The sequence below is a fragment of the Tamandua tetradactyla genome, chromosome 12 (genome assembly GCF_023851605.1).
Source record: "Tamandua tetradactyla isolate mTamTet1 chromosome 12, mTamTet1.pri, whole genome shotgun sequence".
NCBI lineage: Eukaryota > Metazoa > Chordata > Mammalia > Pilosa > Myrmecophagidae > Tamandua > Tamandua tetradactyla.
In genome coordinates this window covers 23,988,281-24,005,023 of record NC_135338.1, presented here as the reverse complement: position 1 = coordinate 24,005,023, position 16,743 = coordinate 23,988,281, and the positions used below count along the sequence as shown (strand labels likewise).

General features: G+C 33.9%; 1 protein-coding gene across 21 annotated transcripts in view; it reads right to left on the bottom strand.

Annotated features, from left to right (window-relative positions):
• The window catches only part of GPHN (gephyrin), a 750,954-nt gene that overhangs the window by 594,985 nt on the left and 139,226 nt on the right, over positions 1 to 16,743 (bottom strand). The window lies entirely within an intron of this gene.

Sequence of the window (16,743 nt, the reverse complement as noted above, 5' to 3'; positions counted from 1 at the left end):
TTCGTGCTTGCTCAGGTTATTTCTGGTAAATCTTTGTCAACGGTTCCTTTTAAATATAAATAAATGAACTGTAAAAAAACACTTTTCGAATTCTTCACTGTTAAAAATCCTTAAAATAAAGATGGTCTCTTTAAAAAAAGAGAATACATGGAATATTCCGAAGATAAGCCATATGCTTGACTGTAAAACAAGTGGTAAAACCTGAAAAGATTTAAATTATCCAGAATAATTTATATGAAAATAGAATTAAGATAGTAAACAATAACCAAAACATATTTTTCATTGCTCCTATGAGAAAAATAACTGATAAGCACACCCTCACCAAATAGAAAATACAAACCTCCCCTTAACTCTTGTCCTTCCCACCCCCACCTCTCCAATTATTTGCCTCAGGTATTGCTGTGATACTGTGGATGTCTTCCTGTTAAGCACAGTCCATAGCATGCAATAGTAGTTCTTCGCCTGTAACTCAGTATTATTTACTCTCATCTATACTTTTGGGTCTAGCTTATTGTACTCAGCATTATGTTCACAAGGTTCATCCACACTATCATAAGCTTCAGAAAGTCAATTTGTCTTACTGCTGCATAATATTCCATCGTATGTATATACCGCATTTCGTTTATCCACTCATCTGCTGATGGGCACTTGGATTATTTCCATCTTTTGGCATTTGTGAATAATGTTGCTATGAACATCGATGTGCAAATATCTGTTTCTGTCACTGCTTTTATCCTCTGGGTATATAATGAGTAGTGGTACTGCTGGGTCAAAGGGAAAATTGATACTTAGTTTTCTAAGGAACTGCCAACTGTCTTCCATAGCAGCTATATCATTACACATTTCCATCAGCAGTGCATAAGTGTCCCAATTTCTCCACAGTCTCTCCAACATTTGTAGTTTCCTGTTTGAGTAACAGCAACCATTCTTATAGGTGAAAGGTGATTCTCATTGCAGTCTTGCTCTGCATTGCCCTTATAGCTAATGAAAATGAGCATCACTTCTTGTGCTTTTTAGCCATCTGTATTTGCTCTTCGGAAAAAAAATCAATTCATATCTCTAACCCATTATATAATTGGGTTCTTTAATTCTTTTGCTGTTGATTTGTATGATTTCTTTATGTGTATATGACATCAAACCATTTTCATATTTTCCAAATATTTTCTCCCATTGATTTTGCTGCCTCTTGATAAAGTCTGTTGAGGCACAAAAGCAGTTGATTTTGAGTCCCCATTTATTTTTTCTTTTTGTTGCTTGTGCTTTGGGTATAAAAGTTAAGAGGCTACCTCCTGTTACAAGACTTGAAGATGTTTCCCTAAATTTTCTCCTAGAAGTTCAATGGTACTGGTTCTTATATTTAGGTCTTTGATCCACTTTGAATTAATTATTGTATAGGATGTAAGGTAAGAGTCCTCTTTAATTCTTTGGCTATTAATATCCCACCGTCCATGCCCATTTATTGAAAAGAATATTTTGTCCCAGTTCAGTAGATTTGGAAGTCTTGTCAAAGATCAGTCGCCCATAGATTTGGTGTTATGTCCACACACTATTCAATTCCCTTGGTCAATACTTCTATCTTTGTTCCATCACCAGGCTGTTTTGACCACTGTGGCTTTCAATAAGCGTTAAAATTAGTAAGTGTTAATCCTCCCACTTCAGGATACTTTTAGCTATTTGAAGTCTCTTTCCCTTCCAACTGAATTTAATAACAAGCTTTTCCAAATCTCCACAGGTTTTTGGAATTTTTATTGGTATTGTGTTGACACTATAGACCAATTTGGGGAGAAATGATATCTTAACAAGATTTAACCTTTCTATTCCATGAGTAGGGAATGTCATTCAATCTATTTAGATCTTTCTTGATTTCTTTTAGCAATGTTAAGTACTTTTCTGCATACAGGTCCTTTACATCCTACTTAAGTTTATTCCCAGATATTTGATTCTTTTAGTTGCTATTCTGAATGGAATTTTTTCCTCAATTGTCTCCTCAGTTAGGTCATTGTTTGTATATAGAAACATTGCTGATTTTTGCACATTAATTTTATATCCCTCCACTCTGTTGTGGAAAAAACAAAGAAGCTTTGTTGAAGATTTCTCACGATTTTCCAAGTATAGTATCACGTCATCTGCAAATGATAAGACTTTTACTTATTCCTATCCAATTTGAATGGCTTTTATTTCTTTTTTTCTGCCTGATTCCTGTAGCTAGAACTTCTAGTACAATGTTAAATGATAGTGACAGAGGGAATCTTAATATCAATCCTGATCTAAGGGGGAAGGCTTTCAGTCTCTCACCACTGAGTATGATGCTGGCTATGGGTTTTCATATACACTCTTTATCATATTGAGGAAGTTTTCTTTGATTCCTACATTTTAAAGTGTTTTTCGTTTGTTTGTTTTCAGAAAAGGATGTTGAATTTTGTCAAATGCTTTTTCAACATCAATGGAGATGGTCACGGGATTTTTCCCTTTTGACCTGTTAATGTGCTGAATTATGTCGATGGACCTTCTTGTACTGAACCACCCCTGCATTCCAGACATAAGCCCCACTTGATCATGGTGTATAATTCTTTTAACACATTGTTGGATTCAATTTGCTAGTATTTTGTTGATAATTTTTGCATCTATATTCATTAGAGAAATTGGTCTATAGTTTTCCTTCCTTATAGCTAACATCTTTATCTGTTTTGATAGTAGAGTGATGTTAGCTTCATAATATGAGTAGGTAGTGTTCTTTTTTCCTCATTTTGAGCAGGACTGGTGTTAGTTCTTTTGGGAATGTTTGCTAAAATTCCCCTGTGAAGGCTTCTGGCACTGGCCTTTTTTTGTACGAACATTTTCGATGACTGCTTGAATCTCTTTACATGTAACTGATTTGTTGAGATCTTCTATTTCTTCTCAAGTCAGTTTAGATTGTTCGTGTGCTTCTAGGAATTTGTCCATTTCATTTAAGTTATCTTATTTTTTGGCATATAAGTTGTTCACAGAATCTCAGTGTTTTTTTTTAATTTCTTCAGGGTCCATAGTAATGACCCCCTGATTTTGTTTATTTGCATCCTCTCTCTTGTTTGCTTTGTCAGCCTAACTAGGGGTCCATTGATTTTACTGATTTTCTCAAAGAGCCAACTTTTGGTTTTAATGATTTTTCTAGTGTTTTTTCATTCTCCAATTCATTTAATTCTGCTTTAACCTTTATTATTTCTCCACTTCTGTTTGCTTAGCAATTAGTTTGTTGTTCTTTCTCTAGTACCTCCAGGTGAGCAGTTAAGGCCTCAGTTTTTGTTCTTTCTTCTTTATTAATATAGGCATTTAGGGCAATCAATTTCCTTCTCAGCACTGCCTTTGCTGTATCTCATAGTTCTGATATGTTGTATCTTCATTCTCGTTTGTCTTCAGATAGTTACTGATTTCTCTAGCAATTTCTTATTTAACCCACTAGTTGTTTAAGACTGCATTATTTAATCTCCATATATTTGTGAAAGTTCTGTTTCTTTCGTGTGTGTTGGGTATAGTGGGTGGGGAGGGGATACTTGGGGCAAGGGTCAGGGGTGGCACGCGTGGGTATGACCCATTCAAGGAGTATGGCGTGGCTTACTTCCTCATCCCTGTCTTCCTGTTAGTATACTGCTGAGGGCTCCAGGCCCTTTACACTAGGTGGATGGTCTCCGGTTCTCTGCATTTCATTTCCTCAGCTTTGTCATCCAGGACCTTCCTATGTAGTGTAGAAGACTCTTTCAGATCATTCATTGTGCCCTGGAATCACTGTCCTGGTTGTTTTTCTGTCACTTCTCTAGCTGTTCCTTGGAGCATGGGTGACCTTGGCCTATCCTATACTGCCATCTCCCCAGAAGTAAGAACATTGTTTCTCTTAGTGGTGATGAGTATGTTTTCAATGAGATAGTGGTGATGGTTGTACAAACTCTGTGAATGTACTAAAACCCACTCTGTGATCTACTTTTAAAAAGTGAATTATATGGAAAGTGAGTTATACTTTATTAAGCAGTTATTGAAATACAAAATAAAAAATGTATGAGAAGACTTCCACAAGTAGCAAAGCAAGCTAGATTACTGCAGAACAACATCTTTGAAGAATTGTAAGAAAAAAGTCAATCTAGAAATTTATATCTAGTGAAAATATCTTTAAAAACTGGAGTTGAGATACACTTTTTTAGATGTACAAAAGTTGGATTAAATCATCACAAACAGAGCTTCATTATGAAAACTATTACAAGAAGCGCTTCATGATGAAAGAAAATGCCAGATGGAAATCTGGATTTAAATAAAGGAATGAAGTACACTGGAAATAGTAACTATGTGAGTAAATATAAAGCTTTTTTGTAATTAAGCATCTAGAAACATAATTGATTTTCAAAACAAAAGTAATGTATTATGGAGTTTATAACATATCCTTTAAGAAAATGTATGACAGTAGCACAATGACTTGTAGGGGATAAATAGAAGTATATTTCCTAAGTTTCTTAATTAAATGTGAAGGGGTGTATATTACTTGAAGGTTGATCAGTGTGATAATACAGTATAGTCCAGATAGTACAGTATAATACATATAGTATAATATCACTTGACTATCACTGTGATAAATTAAAGCTGTGTACTACAAACCCAAATCAACCTTATAATAATCAGTTATATCTGATAAGCATTAAAGAAATGATATCATCATAATAAGTAATTAATACAAAGGGAAAACAGTAAAAAAAAAAAAAAAAAAGAGAACAAAGGACAAATGTAACAAATAGAGAACAAATAAGATGATAGGTAACCATATCAGTAATCACATAAAATGCAAATGTTATAAACATACCAGTTAAAGGGCAGAAAATAACAGATTTGACATTAAGTACAAAAAATAGGTAAATATATTATACCTATTATGTCTATAAATAGACACAAAAATAGGTAAAAAGTAAAAGAATGTGGAAAAGACATATCATGCTAACACTTATCAAAAGAAAGCTGGAGAAGATGTATTAATAGCAGACAAGGCAGATTTAAGAACAAAGACTATTACCAGTGAAAGAGGGTAATCTTCTACCAACAGAGATGTCAATCAATAGAATGCAAAAGTCCTAAACATATATTTCCCCAATAAAAGACTTTCAAAATACAAGGAGCAAGAACTGACATAAATACTGTCTGTCCCTCAATAACTAACAGAACAAGTGAAGTGCAAGGATATGGAACATTTGAACAATGCTATCAAACAACTGGACCTAAGTAACATTTATAGAACACTTCACTCGTCTAAAGTGTGAATGGAGAATGGGGCAGAAAAGTGAGGGCAGAAATAGATACACACATATATGGGACAACTGATTTTCAAAAAACAAGCACAGGTAATTCAGTACAGAAAGAATAGTCTTTTAAACAAATGGTGCTGGAACAACTGGATAATGACATGCAAAAATGAATTAACTTTAATCCATAATTCTCACAATAAAAAAATTTATTCAAAATAGATTGTAGATTTAAATGTAATATCTAAATCTTAAAAACCTTCTAGAAGAAAACAAAAGTGAAAATTTGTTGACCTTCAGTCAGGCAAAAACTTTTTTTAGATACAATACCAAAAACATACTGCATAAAAATATACAAATTTTATAAAATTTAAAATTATAAAAATTGATAAACTGCTGTTCATGAATATTAAAAATGACAATTTAAAATGCCTGTTAATCGAAGGACTGTTAAGAGACAGGAAAGGTAAGATCCAGACCTTTTGAGAAAAGGTAAGACCCAAACTTTAGGGACACCCAAATCAATATGCCATGCCCTTGATCCTGAGACTTACTCTTGTGAGGCTTATGTAGGTAGCAGAGAAGCTTAGTTTACCTATAGGAATGCCTAAGATTTACTTTTGGAAGACCTCTTTTGTTGCTCAGATGTAGCCTTTCTCCCTCTAAGCCCAACTCAGCAAGTGAAATCATTGTCCTCCCCCCTATGTGGGACATGACATTCAGGGGTGAAAGACTCTCTAGCGACATGGGAGATGACTCCCAGAGATAAATACAGCCCTGACACCATGGGATCAACGATTCCATCCTGACCCAAAGAGGGGAAAGAAGTGTAACTAACAGAGTATCAGTGGCAAAAACAGTTCAAATAGAGTCGAGAGCCTACTCTGGAAGTTGCTCTTTTGCAAGCTTCAGTTAGATATTGCTACCTATCATAACCTGTGAAACCCCAACCACGACCATTTGAACCAATCCTAAGAACACCTAGGGCAATGTATAAGATTCCACAAGGGTTCCATGCACTAGAGTAATTTCCCAAAAACCTACAGATGAGTCCCTGGACCAGATAAGTCCTGAAACTTAGAGGCCCCAGCCTCTCCAGAACATCAGATAGCTCCATCTTCCTACCCCATATTACCGACAGACCCTATCAATATGAAAAATTTAGAATGTCCATAACCCAAACACCACTAACAAGAGGTATAGAAAGATCAAAGGTGATGGTGAAGTTATACAGTGAAGATAATAGTATTTAACAAATGAATATGAATGCTGAATCATTAAAATATCTCTTTTAGTCTTCAGTATCTTAGAGCAGCTAGAAGTAAAAACCTAAAATTGTGGAATTGTAACCCATTTCAAACTCTGAAATATGTCCTACAACTAATTGTCGTGCTGTGCTTTGAAATCTATTGCTTTTTTTTGTATATATGTTATTTTTCACATGCAAAAAAAGGGGAAAAAGTTTATCGTGATGATAAAAAAATACTTCAGTTGTCTAGCCTCTTATGTTCTGGAGCAGCTAGAAGGAAAAATTTGAAAGGATTGTATGGTAGCCCATGACAAACTCTGGGATCTGTCCTGTAACTATCTGTTGAAGAGTGCTTTGAAAACTACTGCTTTTTCATTTATTTGCTTTGTATGTATGTTATACTATACAATAAAATTAAAAAAAAAATGCTATGTGATGAAGTCCTTACCACTGACTATCTCAATGAGACTACTGTGTATCTCTTTTGTTCGCAGACATGTATTGTTCACTCGATTTTTGAGAAAACTCGTGTAGGATAGGGTTACCTGAAGATCCTCTCTGAGAATTCACCTATAATATCAATTTTACCATCAACATTAGTCTAGAGTGCCCCTGTCTCTATGCATTCATCTTCTGATTTGGGTACTAATTGTTAAAGTCTTTTGTCAATTTTTCTACATTTGCCATTATGGGCAGAAAACTAAAAGTTTGGAATTTTCAACTATGTTTAATGAAAACTAAAGACAGTCCACAAAGATGATGCCTCTGTTGTTCTTTTATATCTTCTTGAAAGATGATGTAATATTTTGGGCAACTTGATAAGAAAACTGAAGGATGATATAAGAGTGACAGTTTATTTAACTACATTGCCCTTCTTAGTGATTCCATCATTCTTCCATTTTCTTACCATTTTAATCTTTTTTAGGATAGTAGGATATAACTGAAGAGTAATGATGAAATAATTCTAAGACTATAAAATAGGAAAATGCTTCAAGATACAGGAAAAATAAAAATACTATGACACCATATGTCTTCAATTTACAAAAGGACCCTATAAAGTAATATAGTAATCGCAGTTAGAATAACTCTACATATTTTTTAAAAAGCAAATTTCCTAATTTCCTCTTTGTTTTTTAGAAAACCTCTAAAATAAAAATCATAAAAAATAGAAAATAAATCATCATAAAATATCAAACCTTATAAATTGTTAGTACAAATCAAAAAAAAAAAAGAAACTTAAAACTAAAACATGGTCCAATGGACCCTGGTGGTATATTGAGAGATAAATGCCACTGACTTTGTATGATTTTCCCAGACAGTTATATACAAAATTAATTCCACATTTATCAGTGTCCCATAGCATTTTATGCATACCTTCAGTATTACACCTACTACATTGTATTATATATATTCATGCTTGATTCTTCAGCTAAACTATATTTCTAGAACACGGGACAATGCCTTAAACATGGTTACCTTTAAGTGTTGGCGGAACTAAAGCATGCTTATAAACTGCAATAGTATCTTATGAGATAGAGGAACTGGTTCAATTTCCTTAAACTCAAAGAATGATGAAATATTCTCTGGTATGGATTGGATTTAACATAGGAAATAAAATTTAGCTATAAACTAGCTCATTGCTTAATCTATCTCTTACTGGTTTCTATTACTCTAAAACTGTATTTCTGATGGGATAAAGTTTTAATTGTATCATCTTAAGAAAAAGATTAATTCCCTGAACCTATTAATGTTTCATGTTTGTTATACTAAAGTAGAAAGATATGACAATTTCATAAAACAATGTGGAGTTTATAAATCTGGCAAGGATTTTGTACTTTATCCTAAGTGCATTAAATATCATCAGAGAGTTTTAAACATGGTCATGTAAAACCTCTCACTTATTAGGCAGATGCTGCCCTGTCTTCTAAAGGCAAAAATCTTAATATAAATATCCAGTAAACTGAAGAAGCCAGCAAGATAAAATGACAATATAATCCAACTTCACCTTCCAATTCGTTGAAAATGAGGGACTTCAACATCAAAGTCATTAAAACAAATGCTTACAAATACAATTACTGACAAATGCTGACAAAAAAATCCAGATTTTCATTCATAAGACTTCCATTTACTATTCTAAGAATAATACTTTATAAACTTAGTTTTCCAGAAATTGAATTACAAAGAGAGATCTGATACAAAATTCAAGATGGTAGAAAAATATTATTCATTCTTTGGATTATTGCACTTTGCCTTTTTAAGATCCACTTACAATGTTTTTTAGATCCTTATTATGCAACCTATGTACCAACTTGCTTGTTGATTACTTTTTCAGACACTGCTGAAATCAATAGTGCAAGCATAGTGATTTCTGCAAGAGCCTTACAATGTGACTTTCTGATATACTTTTTTTGTTATCTGGATCCTCCGAAATCCATATGAGCAATTATCACAGAGTCCTGCAAATAGTCAGCATCAAAAAAAGATGAACTGGTGTGAAGTAAGCAAAATTTTAATATCTTGGCTCAAGTTAAATTTCAGTCAGTAAAATATCCCAATAATTAACTAGATTTGTTTTTATTTTTTATTTTTTGTTAGATGTTATTTAAGAAAACAAACAATATACTTAGAACCTCAAAAATGGATAGCTTAGTTAGCTTAACCATAGGCATAACTAAATAAAGTATCCAAGTAATCATTGTAAAACCTGCATTTGCACAGTAAGTTTCATACACCAATTTAAAATTAAGGCAACAACTACAACTAACTGCTGTGATATGCTCTGAAATTTATTGCTTTTTTGTATATGTTATTTTTCACAAGAAAGAAAAAGAAAGTTGACTGTGATGATAAAATGTACAGCTATATTATGACATTGTGAGCCACTGATTGTACACTTTGGATGATTATATGGTATGTGAATATATAAATCAATATCAATAAAAAAGAAAGAAATTGAGGAAACAAGGGAAAAATCTATAAACTCAGCAGAGTTTCTTAAATTCTAAATATTAAACTCCAACTTAAATAGCATTTGATCAGCTGTCAAAACTGAATGTTCTCAAAATATCAAGAAGAAAGTTATTACAAATATCTACATTGCTATAGTAATGACCTATGTTACTAAACATTTTCCTGATTCAGGAAAACATGAAGATACAAATGTTTTTACAATTAACATATGAAAATCTTAAACACCTAAAATAGATATCTTAGTTAGCTTATCCATAGGGAAATTTAAATAAAATATCTAAATAAACATTGTAAAGCCTGTTTGTACAATATGTTTCATAAACCAATTTAAAATTAAAGGAAGGAAAAAAATCAACAGATACAGATATCAGAGTTTCTTAGATTCTGAATATTAAACACTATTTTAAAAACCATTTGATTAACTATGAAAACTATGTAAATTCTCAAAATATAAGTAGAAAGTTATTACAAATATCACCTTTGCTATAGTTGCGTGGTAATTAGGTTCAGCTGTCAACTTGACCACGTGAAGGTGCCTAGTTCTATTGCTGTGGACATGAGCCAATGGCATGTGAATCTCATTTGTTGCTGATTACATCTGCAGTCGGCTAGGAGCCATGCCTGCTGTAATGAATGATGTTTGATTTAATTGGCTGGTGCTTAAATGAGAGAGCTCAAGGTAGCACAGCCCAAGCAGCTCAGCATACCTCATCTCAGCCCTCACAGCTCAGCCCAGGCCTTTGGAGATGCAGAAAGGAATCACCTCAGGGAAAGTTGTTGGAACCCAGAGGCCTGGAGAGAAGGCCAGCAGAGATCACCCTGTGCCTTCTCCTGTAAGAAAGAACCTCAGTTGAAAGTTAGCTGCCTTTCCTCTGAAGAACTGTGTGTTAACTAAATAAATCCCCTTTTATTGAAAGCCAGTCTATCTCTGGTGTGTTGCATTCAGGAAGCTAGCAAACTAGGACAAGTAGTGACCTATGTTACTAAATATTTTCAAATTTTTTATTTCAGGAATTATTTTATCTAATATTACTATAGCTGCCTATAGTTTTTTTTTTTTTTTTTACTTTTTTTTGTTGTTGTGTTGTAAAATATATATACAAAGCAAAAAAAAAGAGAAAAGCAATAATTTTTAAAGCACACTTCAACAAGTAGCTACACAAAGGTGCCAGGGGGCTACCATTTCATCATCTCAGATTTTTCCTACCAGCTGCTCCAAAACACTAGAGGCTCTACCAGAGTCATAATAAAGAAATCATACAGAATTTGTTCTTTTGTGTTTGACTTACTTCACTGAATATGATGTCCTCAAGGTTCATCTACATTGCCATATGTTTTCAGACATCATTTTGTCTAACTGCTTCATAACAGTCCATTATGTGTGTATACCACATTTTGTTTATCCACTTGTGTACTGATGGGCACCTGGATTGTTTTCATCTCTCGGCAATTGTGAATAGTTCTGCTATAAACACTAGTGTGCAAATGTCTGCTTGTGTCACTGTGGTTTTTGTTTTTATTATTTTATTTTAATTTTCCATCTTTGAGACACAGCCAACTGAGTATAAATTAGCTGTTTCTGTAATTTGCATTAACTTTCATGTCATATGCATAGTTATGTGGGCAGTTTGAGAAAACTCTGCCCAATATTTTCAGTATTTTTGATGGCTACCAATTAGAGACATCAGAACTGGCAGATAAAATGGGAAATCCAGAGAAAAGCTTCTTTCTGGAAACTAAAATAAAGGAAACAGATAAATGACTACCTGCCCATAAGATCCATGTGAGCCCACAATGGGCCCCAATACAGTACTTAAAATAATATTAAATACAACTCTAACTAGGTGATGTAGTTTGCAAAATAATGAACTTAAATACAGATATCAATTTATACTATAGGGATAAACTAACCAATAATGAAGTACATAAAAAAGGTAAAAGGTGCATATTTAACAAGTCTTTGAAGAAACATAAAAATCATATTTCTCTTAAGAATATAAGCAAATAGCCTGGAAATCACATAAATAATGTATTCCATGAATATATATAGGTTTAAACCCAAAAGCTTTGAAAAGTACCATTCTGAATATCACAGGTTTAGGGATATGAATGTACCTTATTCCTACATTTCTTTCATTGATAGAATACAGAAAGAAAGGTTTGCTTTTTGTCCCTAATAGTGGATATTAGAATTATATGCACTTAAATGGCTTCCTTCTGGGTTTGTCTTAGAAACAACAGTGTGTTTAATCACAGGTTCACTCAAAAGGCCAGCTCAAAAGTGGTATATATATTTTAAATCTGGGTTCTCCCTTGTACTGAACTCTGTGAAGGTTAGCAATGGAGTTAAGCCATTTGGAAAACTATTAGCTGTCTTCCAAAATTTTTAAGTTCGTTTCAAAATGTGACAGTTTGAAACCATTATTTGCCACAGAAAAGTCATGTTTTAATCCTGATCCAGTCTTACAGGGGCAGTCAATCCTTTTAATCTGATTCAATATTGTAGGGTGGAAACTTTTTTGCAGCGGGGGGAAGGGTACATGGTCTGGGAAGGGGTGGAAATATTTATTAGATTAACTCCAAGGAGATGTGGCATGCCCAATCGTGGGTGTAAAATTTTGATTAAATGGAGATGTGACTCTGCCCATTCAAGGTGGGTCTTGACTAGTTTACTGGAGTCTTTCAAAAAAGGAAAAACTTTGGAGAAAGCAAACAGCAAATGCAGATGCTTGGAGAAAAGTTGCTTCAGAGCTGATAGAACCAACACGAGACTCAGATGCTTGGAGAGACAAGGCCCAGCAGACATGTTCCTTCTAATGCCAGAACCCAGAGGAGCTAAGTGAAGGCCAAGAGATGCCAAATGAGGAACCTCCCCAGGAAACAGAGGTTGAAAGCAATGAAGCTCAGGAGCAAGGGAGCAACAGATGCCAGCCATATGCTTTTGCCTTTACAGCTAACAGAGGTGTTCCAGAATGCATCAGCCTTTCTTGAGTGAAGGTAATCTCTTGTAGGGTGCCTTGGTTTGGACATTTTCTCAGCACTAGAACTGTAAACTTGTAAATTATTAAATGTCCTTTTAAAAGCCGTTCCACTTCTGGTATACTGCATTCCAGCAGCTCAGTAAACTAATACACAGAATTTCACAAGAAGTTTCAAATTAAGTAAATTTTATTCCTTAAGATGGCCATAGTATTACCTCCCATCCCACATGCTCTTTTTCAGTATGACTTTGCTATTCCCAAAGGTAGATGTGGTGTCTATTTCCTTACATCTTAAATCTGGGTTGGTTTTGTACCAATAGAAAATAATAATAATAATAAAACTATGAAAGGTAGTATACATCACAACTAAGTTGCAAATGAGTACTACAGACATTACACATTTCAGATGGCATTGTAAAGAGGACATGACCTGAACAAGAGCACAGAAACAAAACTGGTAATAGACTTCGAATGGCTGGAATGGAAGGTTCAACTAAGTGAGACTAGAAAATAAGGAACAACTGAGTTGTTTTAATTTTTCTTCTTTTGCAGCAGAAGCATGATGAATGTGGAATATTAGAAAAAGTTATCTGAATGAGATAAAATAGATTATAGAGTAGGAAAGTCTGGAGACAAATCAGTAAAGAAGAAAACCTTTACATCAATGTATAGGAAATCTTGATTGGAGAACCATCTTATCCAGAAGTACTATCAAAGTTTAATATATATTTATTTTTTTTCATGGGCAGGCACTGGAATTCAAACCTGGGTCTCCAGTATGGCAGGCAACAATTCTGCCACTGCACCACCATCACACTGCCCCAAAGTTTAATAATTTTAAAGACATTTTAAATGACAGTTAAAATACGTGGCACCAACAATGCAGATGACTCAGCTGGAGTGAGCACAGCATAAAAATCTACTGCCAAGTTTGTGCATACACAGGCAATGTCTACTATGTCAAATATGTCCTAATAGTTGTTTGTAAGATACAATTCAATTTCAAAGTGTTAAAATCAACAATGTTTGTAAGATGCAATTCAATTTTAAAAGTTATTGAAATGTGTGTAGTAAACCTGATGATATTTGATAATACATTTAATTTATAGTATTATACAATATGTGCCTCAATTACCCTTAAAAAGCTATAATTTTCATGTGTAACCATATCAGGATCAACATTTGTTTAGGAGAACTTGCTAATGATCCCAGATAATAATAGTAATAGAGATTGAAAGTAGAATGTTATTCCAAATGCAAAATTATTCACATGCCCAAGTTTAACACACAGATGTTACTTAGATAATTTTTATATAAAATTAAGCGAAGTCAAAAAAATTAAGTGAAGCCAATAAATACTACATAACTTTAAGCAGGTCAAAAAATAAATCAGTTCGTTAATTAAAAACATCAAAGACTTTCAAGAAGAAAAACACTATAAACAAGCTTCACTATAAATCCAATTTGAATCATAGGAATGAGTCTAACTTTAGTTATTCAGAGACTAGTGAATTTGAGACCCAAACGATTTTATGCATAATGTTTAATATTCCACGACAGTAATAACTTATTAAGTTGGAATGACTTAAAAAAATATTTAATAGATGGTAATCAATATTTTAAAATTCTACCTTATGTGTGAGACTATGGCAAAAAATGTTTATTTGCTACAAAATTTTTATTTTGAATAGTGCATTTCCTAATATAACTTATGTAGACAGCTTAATTAAACACCATAAACACATGGAACCTCAAGTAGGACATGAGATTTTGTTGGTTTGTCCAGAGTGATGCCCCAATAAATCCCAGAGTGATTTGAACAGTGAATAAAAAAGTATTTGCAAAGTTCCCTTCAGGGAATGATGAGAAAGGGGGAAAATTCAACTTCCCCAAGTTGAATTATTGATATTCTCACAAGCAGTGCAGACAATCAAAGCTGTAGGCTGAGCCGCCAATCTTGGGGGTTGTTCATATGAAATTTAACCCCACAAATGATAGGTCAAGGCTACTTAAAATTAGGCCTAAGAGTCACCCCCAAGAGAACCTCTTTTGTTGCTCAGATGTGGCCTCTCTCTCCAGCCAACACAACAAGCAAACTCACCACCCTCCTCCTGTCTACGTGGGACATGACTCCCAGGGGTGTGGATCTTTCTGGTAACATGGGACAAAAATCCTGGAATGAGCTGAGACTCAGCATCAAGGGGTTGAGAAAACTCCTAGAATGAGCTGAAACTCAGCACCAGGGGATTGAGAAAACCTTCTCGATCAAAAGGGGAAGAGTGAAATGAGATGAAGTGTTAATGGCTGAGAGATTCCAAACAGAGTCAAGAGGTTATCCTGAAGGTTATTCTTACGCATTAAATAGATATCACCTTGTTAATCAAGATGGAGTGGAGAGGCTAGAGGGAAATGCCTGAAAATGTGGAGCTGTGTTCCAGTAGCCATGTTTCTTGAAGATGATTGTATAATGATAAAGCTTTTACAATGTGACTGTGTGATTGTGAAAACCTTGTGTCTGATGCTTCTTTCATCTACCTTATCAACAGACGAGTAAAACATGGGATACAGATGAATAATAGGGGGAACAAATGTTAAAATAAATTTAGAGTGAAATGCTGGTGATTGGTAAGGGGGAGGGGTGGGGGATATGGTATGTATGAATTTTTTTTGTTTTCTTTTTATTTCTTTTTCTGAATAGATGCAAATATTTCAAGAAATTATCATGATGATGAATATGCAACTATGCATGATATTGTGAATTACTTATTATATACGTAGAATGGAATGATCAAAATAGGAATGTTTGTGTTTGGTGTTTTTTTGGCCTTTAAAAAAATAAAATAAAAAGATTACAAATGTTTGCGTTTGGTGTTTTTTTCTGGTATTTTTTTAAAAATTTAAAAATTAATTAAAAAAAAAATATTTAAGGGGAGGGCCACGGTGGCTCAGCAGGCAGAGTTCTCACCTGCCATACTGAAGACCTGGGTTCAATTCCCGGAGCCTGCCAGTGCAAAAAAAAAAAAAATATATATATATATATATATATATATACACACACACACATATATATATATATATATATATATTTTTTTTTTTTTAAGGAAAGAACCCACATGAATATTACATGATTATCAAAATTCTGATTAGATATATTACCCAGAGAATTAATTCTAATATGCTGTCATATTTTCTGTCTCTCAATTTCTTCCACTAGTATCAATCAACTAAGTAATGTGCTGATTTCCACCCTATCTGGTTATATCTTAGCAGATGTAGCTACAAGGTATTTTAAGTAACAAAATGTCAGTTTTCTTCTACTTTAAATCTTTGTGATAAAAGTTTCCATTCAATTCTTAATATCAATGCAGAAGCTTGATTTCAAACATAAAGCACAAGCAGCATTATTCTTTTTTTAATTGATATTTATTTTTTCCACCTCATTTTAAATATGTATCTGCTGTAAATACCTATTTCCCCACTTCTGCCTACCTACAATACTTGGATCAAAGAGAGAATAATAATAATAATAAAAGAAAGTTGACTGCATAATCTATTCCTTTGAGGTAGGATAACAACAGTAGAAACAATAGCAACGACAAATATAAAGTAACATTTACTAAGGGTACACAGGTGGTTCAGTGGTAGAATGCTCCCCTTCCATGCAGGAGACCTGGGTTTGATTCCTGGACCCTGAACACACACACCCCAAAAAAAAAACTTTTTTACTGAATCCTTCCTATGTGTCTCACACCAAGTTCTTTCAAGTGTTATATCATTTAAAAGGCATTTGCTAGAGATTTCTGTTACTTCATAATATACCACAGGAGAATGTCACACACTAAAAACAAAAATATTTGTTGAATAAACAAAAAATCACTGCTTTTGTTTTTTTTTTTTTTACATGGGCAGGCACCAGGAATCGAACCCAGGTCCTCTGGTATGGAAGGCAAGCATTCTTGCCAGCTGAGCCACCGTGGCCCACCCAAACCACTGCTTTTTAAAAAACATTATAGAACGAGGAGGCAAAAAGAAAAAAGAAAACCTAAATGAACTAAAATCCAGAAAATGAAAGAAGAGAGCTTTTAATTTTGGTGGAACAGCGGCAGCAGGGTTGGAATAAGAAGAAATCAGAAAATCATTAATGAAGATTTAAAAGGCAAGTATGGGCTACCATGTTGGTTAGAATCCCAAGGATTTCAGCTACAAGGAAAATCTGTACTAGCCAGCCAACTTTCATCCACAGGATGCACCAACCAAGTTGACCTGTGACTGCTATTAAGAAAAACAA